Source organism: Protopterus annectens, chromosome 13.part0 (genome assembly GCF_019279795.1).
Source record: "Protopterus annectens isolate FY-2018-M chromosome 13.part0, PAN1.0, whole genome shotgun sequence".
In the NCBI taxonomy this organism is placed as follows: domain Eukaryota; kingdom Metazoa; phylum Chordata; order Ceratodontiformes; family Protopteridae; genus Protopterus; species Protopterus annectens.
Window position 1 is genome coordinate 384,305,622 of NC_056747.1, and position 18,824 is coordinate 384,324,445.

Here is an 18,824-nt window from a genome sequence, read left to right on the forward strand (position 1 = left end):
TGGTGAAATTAGTTGAGCCATGCTGCAAGATTCAGAGTTGAGCAGAGTGTGTAGAATTTGATGGTTCTGCTAAGACAGTAGATAAGGTGTTCGAGGCGGGTACCATGGAGGAAGGTGTGACATATTGCACAGGAGCGGGTACCAGTGTTGGCGAGGCCAGTCTGGAGCAATCATTCATTTTTGGTTTTTCCTGTCTGACTTTTAGTAAGACCTTGGAGAGCAGAGGCAGAGGGGGAAAGGCTTAGACTGACAGGTTTTTCCAGCTGGACAGCGCATCCACTTTCCAAGCTTTCTTGCGATTAATTCTTGTGCAGAATTTTTATAACTGATAGATCTTTTTGCCTCACCCCAAAACTATCTATGGGCTCCCCCATTGGCGTGTCAACATGCTGAAGATTTCCAGATCCAGTTTCCATTCGTGTGAATCCGTAAGATTTCTGCTTAGTCTGCCAAAGTATTTTGCTTTCCTGGCACCTATTGAGCTTGTAGATGTATTTGGTAAATCAAGGCAGTGTTCCACAAAGCCATGGCCAGTCTGCAAAGGGGTAGGAATGGGTACCCCCCTGCTTATTTACCACATGACTGCGGTGTTGTCCGTCTTTATCAGTAGTTGCCCTGGATGAAGATGGTCCTTGAAGGCGGTCAGAGCATTCTATACAGCTAGCATCTCTTTCTGGTTGACATGCAGGTGCATTTGATTTGGGCTCCATTTGCCCTGAAAGAATCTCCCTGCCAGATGCAACCCCCAAGCATAATCTGACGCGTCTGTAGTCAGGGTTTGGGTGGCAGGGTGTGGAATGAATGACAGTCCCTTGTTTTGGTGACAGGCCTCTGCCCACCATAGGAACTCTTGTTGCAGGCAAGGAATGATAGGAATCATTGTTTCTAGACTGTGACAATGTTGACTCCATAAGCTTTTTAGGTACCATTGAAGTTTCCTCATATGCAGTCTTGGATATGGAATTAGTAGAATACAGGAAGCCATGAACCCCAAGGCCTGCACAATTTGTCTTGCAGATAGCTGGGTTTTTGTGGCCACTTGTTTGAAGTAAGTCATCAATTGAATTTGTTTTTCTGGCATGAGGCAAGTCATCTGGGCAGTTGTATTCAAGCTTGCACCCAGAAATGTAATTATTTGAGAGGGTACCAGTTGTGATTTATTTTCGATTATAGTGTACCCTAGGCAAGTTAGAAGCCTTTTTACAAACGCCAGATACTGTAGAAGTGTGCCCTTTTCTGCCTGAATTAGGCATTCGTCCAGGTAAGGATAAACTTGAACATTTCTTTGTCCGCAAAATGCGATTACTGGTGCCAGGCACTTTGTGAAGACTCTGAGCGCAGTAGATATGCCAAAGGGCAGTGCAGAGAACTGGTAATGCAAGTAGCCTGCTTTGAAGCAGAGGTACCTTCTACAAAATTCCCTGAATGGGATATGCAGGTAAGTCTCTTTCAAGTCTAGAGTTACCAACCAGGCACCCTTGCCTAGCATAGGCAGTAACTGTTGTAGAGTCCGCATCTTGAATTTTGGAATGTCCAGAAATGTATTTAGAATGGGCAAGTCCACAATTGGACACCATGATTCATCTTTTCTGGGTACCAGGAAAAGTCTTGGATAAAAACCTTGTCCCATTTCCTTTTCTGGTACTGGTTGAATAGCTCCCATATTCATGAGGGACATAACTTGTTTCTGGGCCTCTGCCCATTGATTTGGAGGCAGATCTGGCCATCTGTTTGGTATTAGCAACGTGTGGAAATGAAATCTGTATCCCTGGGATACTACATTTAAAACCCACTTGTCCTGGGTAATTAGATGCCAATTTTGTGCATGAAGTGCCAGTTTTCCTCCGAAAGGGGCTGCCAAAAGATAAGTGCTTGGAGATGGCAGAGGAAAGTCATTGAGACTTTTTACTGTAAGGAGGTGCCTTGCTACTTCCAGATTTGGCACCTCATTGTTTTGTTCTGCAAGTTCCTTGTGACTGAAGCCTTTGGAGTGTCTGGGTTTGACCTGAGCAGCTCTGGTGGGTACTGGAAAAGACCAATTCTTAGTAGGCCAGTGCCTACTGAACCTGGGTGGCTGCACTTGTAGGAAATCTTTTACAGTCTGCATAGATTTAGCTTTATCTTCCATCTTTTTCAAAACTTCTGCCTTATTACCAAATAGACTGTCCTGTTGTAAAGGAGCATCCAACAATTTTGCTTTAACATGATCAGGCAGATTTTGCTCCTAGAGTCAAGCATGCCTTCGCATCACAGATCCAGTTCCAGCGGCCCTGCAAGAGGCCTCCAAAGAATCAAAACTACATTGCAAAGTATGCTTTCCAACTTGTTCAGCTAAATGCAATAAATCCTGTAACTCTTTTCCACACAGCCAGAAATCAACATCATTATCTGTTTAAGTAGGCCCATGACATGCTGCTGATATTTAAGCATATGAAATTCACAGTTTAAAGCCCCGATTGCCAAGGTTACAGACGTGTAAACCTTCTTACCCCACCTATCTAGCGCCCTGGAGTCTCCATCAGGAGGGGTAGGATTTTTAGCAGTAGAGGCCTTAATACCCTTGGGACCCTGAGAAAAATGGTTTCAGGGTCAGCAGTAGGGTTTTTAAAAAGGAATTTGTGGGAGGCAGGAACCCTGTAATATCTGTCTGGCTTACTAGGAGCCGGAGGCAGGGAATCAGGAGCCAAGCTGGATTCTGAGAAAACATCATCAACAATGTCTACAACAGGAGGTATAGCCAAAGGCCTATGCTGAGGAAGAAGGAGGAAATCCCTAAGCCTCTTTTTAGATTCTGAAAAATCCTGACTCTCCCAGTGAAAATGTTCCCTTAAGGTATACAAAGTTTCTCCAAAAGAAAAATCCTCAGGAGGAGAAGCATAAAGGATGGATTCTTCTGCATCCGAGTCCTCATAAGGTGGAATACATAATTTCTGATCAGAAAAGGAATCAGAAGAAATGGAATCCAATGATTCAAAATCAGTGCCTTGCCTAGGCCTCTTAGCTGGAGGGGGATGAGAACCCCTGATCAAGGTAGTTAAACCCTCAGCCATTTTGATAATTTGTTTTTTAGGCATAGGGGCCTGTGCACTATAGTTTTAGCATAGTTTTTTTTTGACACAGAAGTAGATTTTGGCCTAGGTTTTGAAGATGGCGTCGGTTTAATATACAAATCTTTAGGCCTGAAAATACCCTCAGAAGCCGGTGCCTGCTCAGCGGCTCCGGACCCATTTAAGGTAGAGACATCAACGGGTTCACTACTTAATGCCTCTCGTGGCACACCGGACTCCGAATGGGTCTCCGTAGAGGCCTGCAAATCAAAAGTAGCGGGCATCAGGGGCTGCAAAAGCACCTCACCGAGAACCGGCAACTGGCTTAGGAGAAGCTTAGTCAGTTTTGCACCTAGACGGTCTCAGTCTTTTTCCTTGCGTTTTTTTTGTGTATCCCGGTAGTCGGAGTGCTAACAGACATTTCTGGATAATTAAATCTTGAGCCAAAATATTTAGATGCAAAAAATATACCGATGCTTAATAGTGCGTTGATTAAATTTAGCACAAAACCAACAGCAAGGCACGCTGTGGTCAAGGCCTAAGCAAGGAATATAGTACAAATGAATATCCTTATGAGGTATTTGCTTCCCACAAGTAATACAATTATTAACTTTTACTGACATCGGCAAGGAGCAAGAAAAAGTTTCCCCAATGGGGTACTTAGCTTTAGGATGAAGACTTCGGTTCTGAAAGTCAAAAATGAAAATTTCAGGAGTTGGCCGACCGGCACTTGTGAACTGCTTCTGCTTCTGGCACTGCACGGCAAGAAAGACTGATGAAAATGGCGTCGGCTGCATGTTTTATACCCCTGACGACATGGAAGAAGGGGACAGCAACCGACGCAGGACCCAAGACTTTGTTAATCAGGCTGAGTGAGGGCAACCTGCCAACAGATTACCCAAATGTAATGACTGCAACAGTGAAACACGTAGAAAAAGAAGTTATGTTCTTAACATAACGTTCCATGTTAGTTGTCTTCTTCTCGCCTTCTTCTTGCTGGATGGGTTCGGAGCCGACCTCGGCTCCGACTCGGCCACTCTAAAAGCTCGAGAGTTGGTTCCACCGGCTCGAGGCTCCCCTTATATCCCACAATCCTAGGCGTGAGTTACCTCAGATCTCGTTTGTAAGCTAGACCCAGCCTATAATAGTAATAGCATAATAAGTAACAAAGTCCACCTCTATAAACAAGGGAGAAGAGAAGGGTGACCTACATCCTGATCCAGGAAATATGCACAGCAGAGCATATACCTAACGTACAGAGGTGGTAGAAAGAGAGGTCACAATCACAACTCCTCTAGGTCTGTCCAGGCCAGGGGCAGGAGGGTGGGTGAAGAAGAAGCGAGAAGACAACTAACATGGAACGTTATGGTAAGAACATAACTTCTTATGTTAAGTTGTCTATCTCGCCTTCATTCTTGCTGGATGGGACCGCGTCCCTAGCACCTTGTCCTGGGTGGCCTAATGGAACAGACTCCTGAGAACAGTGGAACCAAAGTTAGCTCTATGCCTAGAAGCTAAATCCAACTTATAATGAGAAATGAAAGTGTGAGGAGTAGCCCAAGTAGCCGCTGCACAAATGGTGTCAATAGGCAGTCTGTCTTGGAAAGCTAAAGAAGTAGCCAAAGCTCTGGTGGAATGGGCTTTAGGTTTATTAGGCAGCTTTTGGTGTCTGATTTCATATACAAGGGAAATCACAGATGTTAGCCATCTGGATAATGATACCTTTGAAACTGAAAGACCCTTTCTGCTTTCTGCATAGGAGACAAACAGCTGGTCAGATTTTCTGAATTGTTTTGTTCTGTCCAAATAGTACCTCAATTGACGATGAACATCCAGGTAGTGTAATTTTTGTTCAGACCTATTGGAATATTCTGGAAAAAAAAAAAAACAGGGAGGTCAATGCTTCGATTTAGATTTGACGTCGAGACAACCTTAGGCAAAAAGGAAGGGTTAGTTCGTAAGGATACCCTGTCCTTATGAAACAAAAGATAAGGAGGTCGACAGCTGAGTGCTTGAAGCTCTGAAACTCTTCTGGCTGAAGTAATAGCTACCAGAAAGAGAGTCTTCCATGACAGCAATTTTACTGAACAGGAGACTGCAGGTTCGAAAGGGGGAAGAATCAAAGAAGCAAGAACTAAATTTAGGTCCCAAGGAGAAGGAGGATTTCTTATAGGAGGTCTGAGAAGAAAAACTCCTTTCAAAAAGGCTTTGCAAAGCTTGTGGGACATTAAGGTAGATTCAGAAATACCCACATGAAAGTTAGAAATAGCTGCCAATTGAACTTTAAGAGTAGAGGGAGATGAACCAGCATGGAAGAGTTCAGCTAGAAAATCAAGGACTATTTGGATGGAAGCAGTGAAAGGATCTATGTCCCTTCCTTGAGCCCAATACGTGAAGCGTTTCCACTTACTCAAATAAATCTTCCGAGTGGAAGATTTATGGGAAGCTATCAATATATCCCGAACAGAGTGAGATAATTGAGGAAGCCTGGCTAAGGTTGGAACTGGAGGAACCAAGCAGTGAGGTTCAGAGAGGGGAGGGAGCGATGCAACTGACCCGACTGATGGATCAAAAGATCTGGAACTAGGTCCAGATGCCAAGGTCGCTCCAATAGAAATTGATGTAGAAAGGGGAACCACACCTGTCGAGGCCAGTAAGGAGCAATGAGGATCAATGAGGCCTTCTGAGCGATAGCTTTCTGTATCACTTGAGAGATTAGTGGGAAAGGAGGAAATGCGTACAGAAGTCCCCGGGGCCAAACTTGGACTAGAGCGTCTCTGCTGGATTGGCCTGGTAATGGGAATAGTGTGAAATAACCTCTGCACTTGCTGTTTTGGGGAGTAGCAAAAAGATCGCAGCAAGGCTGACCCCACTTGAGGAAAATTTCTCTCACAACAGAGTCTTTCAGAGACCACTCGTGAGGCATGAGGATGGCTCTGCTCAACTTGTCCGCAATTTGATTGGACTTCCCGGGGATGTGCGTTGCTATCAGAAAACGCTGAGAAGAAATCGCCCACTGCCACAGTCTGAGTGCTTCTCGACACAGGGGGTATGACCTGGTTCCGCCTTGTTTGTTGATGTACCACACTACAGACATATTGTCTGTCTGGATTGCAATCGTTCCCAAGGGAAGAGAGTCTTGAAGGGCTTGCAACGCTGAAAGCACAGCTCTCATCTCCAGAACATTTATGTGCAAGTGGCATTCGTTTGGTTGCCATGTGCCCTGGACCGTCCTGCCCTGATAATGCCCCCCCCCACCCGATCAGGGAGGCATCCGTTGTCAGAGTAGCAACCGGAGGGGATGGAACAAAGGGTCTTCCCAACAAGATCTGAGGGGAAGACATCCACCACCTGAGATGATTTTTGCACGCCTGCGTGATCATAATGGTTGAAAAGAAGTGAGACCAGTTTGTGAATGTCTGTTATTCTCTGATGTGTTAGTCTTGCAGACATGTCTACTGTGTCTAGATTTGCGCCTATGAAAGTAATAGTACGACAAGGCGACAAAACAGACTTTTCGCAATTTATAGAAATGCCTAGCTTTTGACAAATGCGAAAAGTGTAATCCCTGGCCATCAGAAGGAGATGCTTGGTGGGAGCTGTGAGGAGCCAGTCGTCCAAATATGGAAACACCTGGAATCCTTGTCGTCTCAGGTGAGAAGCTACCACTGCCATGCATTTGGTAAACACCCGGGGGGCAGTGGTGAGACCAAAGGGCAGGGCCCTGAACTGAAAATGACTGGTTCCCAGCCTGAAGCGGAGGAATCTTCTGGAGCGTCTGTTCATTTTTATGTGATAGTACGCATCCTGAAGGTCTATAGAGCACATCCAGTTTCCTTTTCCCAATAGGGGAAGGATGGATTGCAGCGTGGCCATCCGAAATCTTGTTTTCTTGACTGATCTGTTCAAGATACTGAGATCCAAAATTGGTCTCCAGTCCCCTGTTTTCTTTGGAACTAAAAAGAACCTTGAGTAGATTCCGGATCCTTGCTGGTCTGCTGGAACTGGCTGAATTGCTCTTTTTGCAAGCAGTTTTGAAATTTCCAAAACCGCTAGATCTCTTTGAGCGGGTGGAACATCTGGAAGGGATTTTTTTGATTGATTTGGAATGCGAAGAAAGGGGATAGAATAGCCTTCGGAAATGACGGACTGTACCCATTTGTCTTGAGTCAGGGATAGCCAGGCTTCTGGGTACAGTGACAATCTTCCCCAGACTGCCTCCGAAGATGGGCAGTCGGGCAACACCTCAGGGATGCTGAAAGGGCTTGTCAGAGAAGGCTTCCCGATTGCCCTGGTTCTGCAGACCTCCCCTGCCTCTAGGGCGACGTCTACCATTGTTATTCCCACCTCTGCCTCTGGCGGTGAAACGACTCTGTGCGTCAGGCGAAGTCCCTTGAGATTGTTTACGGAACCACATCTTTCCGCCTTTCTGGCCTTTGGGGTAAGGCCTAGAAGGAGTAGAAAAACGGACTCCGACGGCAGAAAGGGTCTTGCCATCAGTTTCGCACCTAGTCAAGGTTTCTTTCACTTGAGGACCAAAGAGAGATGATCCATCAAACGGGGAGTTAGTGAAAGACGTCTTGAAGGGGTTCGCAAAGTTGCATAGCCGCATCCAGGCATGCCTACGTAAGGCCACACCTGTCCCTGCAGCTCTACTCGCTCCATCAGCCGCGTAAGAAAGAAGGCGCATGGAGGAGTTGGTTATGGAGTTAAGGGTAGCCAGCTGTGTGTTCATCTTATCTTGAAAATCCGCAGCTGTAGGGTCCTTTAACATTTCACTCGCTTCTTTGATCAAGTCCCTTTGAAGACGAGTAAAATGGCATAGGTAGTTCAGCGAACGCATGGTAAATGTCGCTGACGAGAACATCCGCTTCCCGTACCTGTCCATGGACCTAGATTCCTTGTTAGGTGGATGGACAGGTACTGAAGGATCAGCTAGCTCCTTCTTGGTGGCAGCAGCTACCACCATAGCATCCACAGAGACTCCTTTTGTCAAGAACTGTTTGTCTGCTGGTGCCGTTATGAACTTGGAGGGTCTCCTGGGAGTGGGGTCCACTGAATCAGGAGCCGTCCATGCCTTCTTAGCAACCACCTGCATGAGGGGGTCAAAGGGAGGGGACACCCAGGAGGTGGAAGGGCGAGAGCCAAACGCCTCAAGATACACAGATTCATCCTCCGAAGGGTTGAGGGCTGGCCAATTTCCCCTCTGCTTCAGGATCTCTAGAGTGTCTGCAAAGGAGACATCTTCAGAAGGGGAACGGGGGGAACCCTCAGAATCATCTAAATCTGTGTCAGATGTGATGGACTCAGGTGAGTCAATGTGTTTCCTCTTACACTTCCTCTTCCGAGGGGGGTCTTCTGCCAAATCAGGAGAGGCCTCGGAAGAGGATGAAATCCCCACAGGGGGCTCTTGAGGAGCTGGCTCTCTGCGGTCCGGAATGAGGGAGAGAGTCAACTTGACCTGAGGCACCGTAGAAGGAGGGGCGGACGGAGCCGACTGTGGAGTAGAGACAGGCTCTAACACACTCCGCATGACCTCGAATGCACCCCTGTCAGGCAAAGCCAGAGGTCCCGCCCGAGCTAAGAACCTCCCTCGGCACCGACAGGGATGGCTCGAGGCGATGTCGGAGCCGAACTCACTAGCCAGCACCGAGGAGAGGGGGTCGGAGAAGGGTCCGATGCCACTCACCCTCGGAGCCGACGAGGGAAGCCGGCGCCGAGATTCTTCCAGGAAGAAATCGGAGCCGATGGAGCCGAAGACAATTGTATCGGCTCGCGTCATCACAGTCTCGGTTCCGCCACGACCCGGCTCCGAGCTCAAGAGAGTTGAAGGAGGAATATATTGATGGACAGGGGCAGGCATCGACTGATGAGTCGGGCTCTGAAGCATTTGGGCCAGTGCCTCGGACTTAAGAAGTCGACTCACTACCCTCTGAAGGTCATGATCCGACAGCCTCGATGACCTAGAGGCGTGAGATCTATGGCTCCGTTCAGACAGCAGGGGAGATCCTGGAGCCGAATGAACGGAGCCAAGGGATGGTGACCTGGACCTCTTCCTGGTTCGGCTCCGAAGGTCTGGTCGGAGCCGACACGGAATTCTAATACCTCGGCTCCAGCCGGAGCCGAGGGAACCACAGAAACTGTGGACTGAGACTCATCGGCTCCAGCCGGAGCCGATGTAGACAGAGGCTTAGAAACCTTAGGTCTCGGTTCAGTTGTCGGAGCCGAAGACTTAGATGCCTTAGAGGGCTTCCCTGTAGATACAGAAAGGGAATCCTCTGGCTTGAGTAAGCCCCTTAAAATTAACTTGTTTTTTCTTTCCTGAAGGACCCTGGGGCTGAAGGCATGGCACACAGCACAGGAGTCCTGCAGGTGCAAAGGTCCCAGACAGTAGACACAAGAAGTGTGAGCGTCTGTCAGAGACATTTTCTGACAGCACGCATCACACTTCTTGAATCCGGAGACCTTTGCTTCTTTAGACATCTCAAAAGGTGTAAACACACACACAGTCACAAACACACTAATTACACCCTGTCTAGTTTAAAAAATAATAAACCACTAACTAGGTTTTTTAAATTAAGAAAAGAACACTCCACTAGGGAAAGAAAAAAAAGGCCTATAGGCCCGAGGGAAGAACCTAAAGTTCTTGAGGGAAAAAAACAGGAATTTTTTTGAAAGGGGATAAGAATTCCTCTAAACTAAGGAAAATAAGTAAAATTATTAAATTTGAAGGGGTTTAAATAGACTAACTACACAAGAAAAGTCACTTACCAAGAACCGGTAGAAACCAACACCTCGATAGCTGTAGCGGCAAACGAGATCTGAGGTAACTCACGCCTAGGATTGGATATAAGGGGAGCCTCGAGCCGGTGGAACCAACTCTCGAGCTTTTAGAGTGGCCGAGTCGGAGCCGAGGTCGGCTCCGAACCCATCCAGCAAGAATGAAGGCGAGATAGACAACTTAACATCATCCATTAACTCGAAACGGAGACAAAGGGTTTGTAAGATTTATAATGTGGGGACCTTGAAAAATACTCCATGAATTAAAATTTCTCGGTTTGTGAATTTGAGTAGCAACAGGACCAAACAAAACCTCCTTAATTAAAAGCAGAGTTTACTCATCGGAAGACTTGACTATATACCCAGGCATATATCCTCAAAACAGTAGCAGTAGTGCTGGTCCTAGACACAGTATTTGTACAATCACACAAACCCTTCAACAAGTTTATAAACCTGAGACAGGCTAGAAATTGTAGAATAAAGACAAGGCCTACCTTCTGAATGAAATATGGTAGAACAACCCCACAAGCTGTCAACAACAAACACAATAAACTAGAAGGAGAAATTCTCTTATGAAATCCAATACCACACACTCTAGTCCCCAGAAGAAGGGTTGGTGTTAAGTGTTCTGCCTTTTGTGAGGACTGAAGGCTGAGGATCACAGCTGCTGCAGGGAAAATTTAATACATCGCTCAAGGCTGGCATAGTAGGAGGAATGGTGGTAACATGTGGCAAATCCACTTGCAACATATCTACTCAGTTTAGGGGGGACAACTAACTTGTTACCACAAATACACTTCACCCATCCTGGTAAGTACAGTTGTGTACACTTACCATAAATGTAGATGTTAGAGTGTATTCACTGTTGCCGTCACTACATTTGGGTAGATTGGAATTCAGGCCAACTGAGGGCAAAGTGCTGGGTTGTAGGAGATAGTGAAGGAAAGATAAACTTCAGAATGACAGGGGGATGGGGCAGGAGGGTAACCTGGACTGCAACAGTGAATACACTCAAAACATCTACATTTACAGTAAGTGTACACAACTGTACTCTGTTCTTTGTGTTTCACTGTTGCAGTCATTACATTTGGGTAGAGTCCCAAAGCTATGGTTGGGAGGCTGGAGCTAAACGGCATTAGGTGCAGCTATAAGGCCCTGCAGCACTGCAGTGGCAAAGCCTGCCCTGGACTTAAGAGTAGAGAGGCAAATGGTAATGCTTTGTAAAGGTGTAAACAGAACTCCCAAGTAGAAGCCTCTAGAATGTCTCTGGTTGGTACTCCTCTGAGAAAGGCTGCTGAAGTAGCTGCAGCTCTGGTGGAATGAGACCCAATGCCCTTGGGCACAGGTTTACCATGGTGCAAGTAGCAGAAATGGATGCAGTGGCTTATCCACTTTGAAATTGTCTGCTTCGAAATAGCATTTCCTTCTGATCCTGCAGCATATGACACTAGTAATTGCTCAGTTTTTCTTACAGCTGTAGTCCTGCTCAAGAAGAACCTTAGCTGTCTGTGTACATCCAAGGAATGCAGAATTCTCTCCCCTTTACTCTGCGGATTTGGATAAAAAGTTGGCAGATGAATTGTGTGGTTAAGAGCCACACTGGAAACCACCTTAGGCATAAAAGTAGGATTTGTTCTCAGAGACACCCTGTCCAGGTAAAATATGATAAAAGGCTCTACAGCCATGAGGGCCTGTAGCTCTGAAACTCTTCTTGAAGTAATTGATAGTAGCAGAGCTGTATTCCATAAGAACTTTATATCAGCGGTAGCAGCTGGTTCAAATGGAAGCAGGGTGAGCTTTTCCAAAACATAATTGAGGTCCATTGCAGGTAATGGTGATCTTCTAGGGGGCCTTAAATTTTTGGCTCCTCTAAGATGCTGCTTTAGTAAAGGATGAGAAAAGATTGGTGGCTCTGTGTTGTAATGAGCCGAAATGGCAGAGGCATGGATTTTGATTGATGAGAAAGATGGGCCTTTGTCAAACATCCCAGTTAAGTATGTTAATACCGGAGGAATATTTGATTCTGATGTATCAGTTCCTTGTGCTAGATTCCAAGCACAGAATCTCTTCCACTTGCCAGCATAAGATTTTCTAGTACTAGGCCTTCTGGCTTCCAAAATGACATCCATCACAGCTTTAATGAGAAATGGTGTTTGTATGATTACATGATTAGCCATGCTGCCAGGTTTAGAGTCTGTAGTTGATTGTGCAGAATCTGTTTTGCTGGGACAGTATCAGTGGTCACTGAGGCAAGGTCCAAGCTGGGTATGGAGACAAGTTCCTTAGGATTGGGTACCAGTATTGGCAGGGCCAGTCCGGGGCAATTAATATCTTTGGCTTCTCGTCTGACTTTTAGGAGGACCTTGGGTAGAAGAGGTAGAGGAGGAAAGGCGTAAACTGATAGGTTTTTCCAACTGAAAGATAGGGAGTCCACTTTCCTTGCTTGTCTGTGATAAGTCCTTGTGCAGAATCTTTTCAATTGATAATTCTGAGGAGAGGCAAATGGATCTATGTCTGGGCTCCCCCATTTCTTTGTTATCATGCTGAAGACTTGTGGATTTAGTTTCCACTCGTGAGGATCCATAAGGTTTCTGCTTAAATCGTCTGCCAGAGTGTTTTGTTTTCCTGGCAGAAATTGAGCTTGAAGATGTAATTGGTAGGTCAAAGCTGTGTCCCACAGTGCCATGGCTAATCTGCAAATGGGGTATGAGTGCATGCCCCCTTGCTTGTTTATATATCACATGTCTGTGGTATTGTCAGTCTTTATCAGTAGTTGTCCTGGATGAAATAAGCCCTTGAAGGTTGTTAGGGCATGTTGAACAGCTAGCATCTCTTTTTGGTTGATATGTAGATGCATTTGTTTTGGTGCTCATATGCCCAGAATGCATCTTACTGCCATGTGGGCCCCCCCAGGCATAATCTGATGCATCTGTTGTTAAGGTTTGGCTGGCAGGGGGTAGAGTGAAGGGCTGTTCCATGATGACAGGCCTTTGCCCACCATAGAAAAGTACAGTTGTGTACCTACCATAAATGTAGATGTTAGAGTGTATTCACTGTTGAAGTCATTACATTTGGGACATCCTGCTGGCAGGCTACCTGCAGTCGGCCAGAATTCCAAAGTCTAGGTCCGGTGTCAATTGCTGTCGCCTCTTCCCTGACGTCAGTGCACCAGGGGTATAAAAGATGCAGCAGACGCCATTTTCTTCAGTTTTTCTTGCCCCAGATATCAGGTGCCCCCCCCAAATAGGTAGGCTGAAAATAATTATGCCAAAAAGCATGCATGTACTAAAATAAACACTTCCTTCATCTACAAGCAAATACACCACAAAGGTTGTATAGAATTGAGAAGTACAGAAAAGTCCCAGCAAGGAAAAGGGGGATGGTGGGTGGGTAACCTGGACTGCAACAGTGAAAACACTCTAACATCTACATTTATGGTAGGTACACAACTGTACTATGTTCATCGTGTTTCACTGTTGCAGTCATTACACTTACGTTGAATCCCAAAGCTGAGGTTGGGTGGCTGGGCCTAAATAGGATTAGTAGAGGCTACCGGGCCCTGCAGAACTGCAGTGGCAAAGCCTGCTCTGGATTTAGAGTAGAGTAGAGAGGTAAGTGGTAGTGCTTGGTGAAAGTGTGCACTGAACTCCAGGTTGCAGCCTCTAAAATGTCTTTCGTTGGTACTCCTCTGAGGAAGGTTGCTGAAGTGGCTGCTGCTCTGGTAGAATGTGGCCTAATGCCCTTAGGGACTGATTTGCCATGTTGTGAATAGCAGAAGCGAATGCATTGTCCTATCCATTTTGAAATAGGCTTTCCTTGAGATCCTGCAGCATAAGCTACAAACAGTTGCTCAGTTTTTCTGAAAGCTTTTGTTTTGTCCAAGTAGAATCGTAGCTGTCTGTGTATGTCCAAAGTGTGCAGAAGTCTCTCCCCTTTATTCTGGAGATTTGGATAGAAAGTTGGTAAATGAATGGTTTTGTTAAGAGCCACACTGGATACTACCTTTGTCATAAATGTTGGGTTTGTCCTTAGAGAGACGCTGTCCTGATGAAAAATGATGAAAGGTTCCACTGCCATTAATGCCTGTAACTCCGAGACTCTTCTTGCTGAAGTTATTGCTAGGAGTAGAGCAGTTTTCCATGTTAAGAATTTTATATCAGCTGTACTGGCTGGCTCAAAAGGAGGCAGTGTGAGCTTTTCTAAAACAAAGTTGATGTCCCAAGTAGGTATTGGTGCTCTCCTTGGGGGTCTTATGTTTTTTGCCCCTCTGAGGTACTGTCTTAGTAGTGGATGAGAGGAGGTTCCGTATTGTAATGAGCTGAAATGGCAGAGGCATGGATCTTAACTGATGAGAAGGATAGGCCTTTGTCCAGCATCTCAGTTAGGTATTGTAAAATCTGAGGTATATTTGGAACAAGTGGTTCAAATCCTTGTGCCCGGTTCCAAGCACAGAATCTCTTCCATTTTTCTGCGTAAGATTTCCCAGTGCTGGGCCTCCTGGCTTCTAAAATGACATCCATAACAGCTTTAGAGAGAGGTGTGGTTTGAGTGGCTATATTAATCTGCCATGCAGTCAGATTTAAGGTTCTAAGTTGACTGTGCAGAATCTGATTGTTTTGCCGAGTCAGAAGATGAGGAATTTGAGGTAAAGGCCAGGCTGGGCCTTGAGACAAGCTCTTTAGGATTGGGTACCAGTGCTGACGTGGCCAGTCTGGGGCAATCAGGATCATTCTTGGCTTCTCTTGTCTGACATTTAGGAGCACCTTGGGAAGAAGGGGCAGTAGGGGAAAGGCATAAACTGTCAGGGTTTTCCAGCTGAATGATAGAGCATCCACTTTCCATGCTTGTGAGTGATAAGTTCTTGTGCAGAATCTCCATAGTTGGCAGTTGTGAGGGGAGGCGAACAGATATGTCTGGGTGTCCCCATTTCCTTGTTATGCTGAAGACCTGTGGATTTAGCTTCCATTCGTGAGGATCCATGAGATTTCTGCTTAGTCTGCCAGTGTATTTTTCATTCCTGGCAGGAATTGTGCCTGCAGATGTACTTGACAAGTCAGTGCTGTGTTCCACAAAGTCATGGCTTGCCTGCAGAGGGGGTAAGAATGTGTGCCCCCTTGCTTATGTAGTATTATCCCCTCTTTAGTAATAGTTGTCCTGGACGTAGTAGATCCTTGAAGGCTGTCAGAGCATTCTGTACAGCTAGCATCTCTTTTAGATTGATGTGAAGATGCATTTGTTCCTTGGGCCACGTGCCCTGAACACATTTTCCTGCCATGTGTGTCCCCCAGGCATAATCCGATGCATCTGTTGTTGTCTGCCTGGCTGTGGGTAAGGTGAAAGGCTGTCCCTTGTTGTGGTGACAGGCCAGTGCCCATCGAAACTCCTGTGGAAGGTAGGGAATTAGAGTTATTATTGTTTCCAGGCTGTGGCAATGTTGAGTCCAAACACTTTTTAGATACCATTGTAGTTTCCTCATATGCAGTCTTGCATATGGAATTAGTAGAATGCAGTATGCCATGAAGCCCAGAGCCTGCAGAATTTTTCTTGCAGGGAGCTGGGTCTTTGTTGCCATCATTTGAAAGTAATGAGTCAGTTGCCTTTGTTTGTCTGGCGTGAGATGAGCCATCTGGGAAGTTGTATTTAAGCTTGCACCCAGGAATATTATCTCTTGAGAGGGCACTAGTTTTGATGTCTTTTCGTTTACTGTGTACCCTAGGCAAATTAGTAATCTTTTTACAAACGCCAGATGCTTTAGTAGAATGTCCTTGCTCTCTGCTTGAATAAGGCAGTCGTCCAAGTAGGGATAGATTTGAATTCCTTTTTGTCTGCAAAATGCAATTACTGGTGCCAGGCATTTTGTTAAGACCCTGGGTGCAGTAGATAAGCCACAAGCAGTGCAGAGAATTGGTAATGCATTGAGCCAGCTATGAATCTGAGGAATCATCTGCAAGATTGTCTGATTGAGACATGCAGGTATGCCATCTTGAGGTCCAAAGTAACTAGCTAAGCCTTCTTGCCCAGCATGGGTAGAAGTTGCTGCAGTGTTAACATTTTGAATTTTGGATCATCCAGTAAAGTATTTAGGATTGACAGGTCCAGTATTGGTCTCCAGGCTTTGTCCTGAGTACCAGGAAAAGTCTGGAGTAAAATCCTTGCCCCTGTTCTTGCTGTGGTACTCTCTGAATAGCTCTCATGTCCATGAGCAGAAATTTGTTTTTGTGCCTCTGCCCATTGGTTTTGTGGCAGGTCCGGCATACCTTTTAATTTTGGAAGGGTGCGAAAGTGGAAACTGTAATCCTGAGAAACAATATTCAATACCCATTTGTCCTGGGTGATCATGTGCCAATTGAGAGAAAAGTGCTAGCTTTCCCCCTAAGAGCGCTGCCAAAATGTAAGTGCTTGGCATTTGTAGGGGGAAGTCATTGGGACCGTCTCCTATAAAGTTGTGACTTGTCTTCTCCTCCTTTGCGGCTGAAGCACCCCATTGTTTAGGTCTGTATGAGCCTTGGGGCTGAGATCTGCCTCTTTGTGGCCTGTCTGACACCGGAAAGTACCAATTTTTTGAAGGCCAGTTTCTGCTAAACCTAGGTGGTTGAATCTGTAAGAAATCCTTTACTGTCTGCATTGAATTAGCTTTATCCTCCATTTCCTTTAACACCTCTTCTGCCTTACCACCAAACAAAGTATCATGCTGTAGTGGAGCATCCAATAATTTTACTTTACATGTTCAGGTAAACTTTGTTCTTTCAACCAAGCATGCCTTCAAATGACAGAGCCTGTAACTGCGGCTCTACAAAAAGTCTCCAATGAATCAAAACCACATTGCAGAGTATGCTTTCCCACTTGTTCAGCTGCATGCAGTAAATTCTGCATTTCCTTATTGTCAGGACATTGAATTTGTAATCATTTTCTGTTTTTAAAGACATGAGGTACTGTTGATATTTAAGCATGTGAAACTGGCAGTTTAAAGCCTTTACAGCTAAAGTAGCAGAAGTGTAAACTTTTTTCCCCCCAATCTATCCAGACCTCTAGAATCCCTATCAGAGTGGACAGGTTTTTTTTTTGCAGTGGAAGCCTTAACCCCTTTGGGACCCTGAGAAATTGTTTCTGGGTCAGCAGCAGGGTTTTTTTGTAAAGAAATTTAAGAGAGCCTGGGACTCTGTAGTACCTGTCTGGCTTGACTGGTGCAGGGGGTAAAGAACCAGGAGACCGACTGGATTCAGAGAAAACATAATCAACAATATCAAGCACAGGGGGGATAGCCAGGGGCCTGTGCTCAGGCAATAAAAGAAAGTCTCTGAGCCTTTTCTTGGATTCTGAATAATCCTGGCTCTCCCAATGGAAATGCTCCCTCATGGTGTGCAAGGTTTCCCCAAAATAATAATCCTCAGGTGGAGAGGCTGAAGGTATAGATTCTTCAGCATCAGAGTCCTCAGAGGGAGGGATAGAATATCCCTGATCTGAAGAGGAATCAGAGGAAATAGAAACCTGGTCAGAGGAGTCCTAGTCAGTGTCTTGCCTAGCCCTTTTATCAGGTGGGGGATGGAAACCCCTGATCAAAGTAATTAGGTCCTCGGCCATTTTAAGCATGTTTCTTTGGCATGGAGGACTGTCCAGCAGAATGCTGTACTCGTTTCCTTGTCTTTAATGGTGTTTTTGACTTTGCCTTGGCTGCTGCAGTGGACTTAATAGTAAGCTGTGAAGGTCTGAAAACACCCTCAGAAGCAGATGCCTGCTCAGGGAACAGTTTCCGCAGGCCCAATACCTTGAGTTTCCAGAGGCCTAAGTGTCTCCACGTGGGAGTCTGATACGGCCTGTGGCTCTGAGGTAGCGGGTGTCAGGGGCTGCGAAAGCACCTCACTGGAGAACTGGCAACTGGCCTAGAAGAGGCTTCGTCGGTTTTGGACCTCGGATGCCTGTCCTTTTCTTTGTCTTTGTGTTTATGAATTCCGGTCGTCGGTTGTTCCTACAGCATTATGTAGTTAAACCTTCGGCCAAAGTAATGTACAGCAAAATCAAACAGACGCTTAAGTGCGTTTGTTGAATCTAGCACAATACCGACAACTAGTGACGTCGTGGTCAGGGCCTAGGCAAGGAATACAGTAAGAATGAAAGTCCTTATGAGGTATTTGCTTCCCACAAGAAATACAATCGTTAACTTTTACTGACATCGGTCTGCAGCAAGAAAAGGTTTCCCCAACGGGGTACTTCGCTTTATTGAAGACTTCGGTTCTGAAATTCGAAATCGAAAATCTCAGGAGTCGGCCGACCGGCACTTGCGAACTGCTTTTGCTTCGGGCACCGCGAGGCAAGAAAGACTGAAGAAAATGGCGTCGGCTGCATCTTTTATACCCCTGGGGCACTGATATCAGGGAAGAGGTGACAGCAACCGACGCTGGACCTAGACTTTGGAATTCTGGCCGACTGCGGGTAGCCTGCCAGCAGGATAACCCAAGTGTAATGACTGCAACAGTGAAACACGATGAACATCTCCTGTTGCAGGCAGGGAATGAGAGGAATCATTGTTTCCAGACTGTGTGAATGTTGACTCCATAAACTTCTTCGGTACCATTGAAGTTTCCTCATATGCAGTCTTGCATATGGAATTAGTAGGATGCAGGATGCCATGAAGCCCAGAGCCTGCAGAATTTGTCTTGCAGAAGACTGGGTTTTCGTTGCCATCAGTTTGTAGTAAGTAGTCAGTTGCCTTTGCTTGTCTGGCATAAGGTAAGCCATCTGGGCAGTTGTATTCAAGCTTGCACCCAGGAATGTTATATATTTTGAAAGGGTACCAGTCCTGATTTCTTTTCATTTACTGTGTACCTTAGGCATGTCAGACGTCTTTTCACAAACGCCAGATGTCGAAGAAGAGTGTCCTTGTAGTCTGCTTGAGTGAGACAGTCATCCAAGTAAGGATATATTTGTATACTACTTTGTCTGCAAAATGCAAGTAGTAAAGACCCTGGGTGCAGTAGATAAGCCAAAGGACAGTGCAGA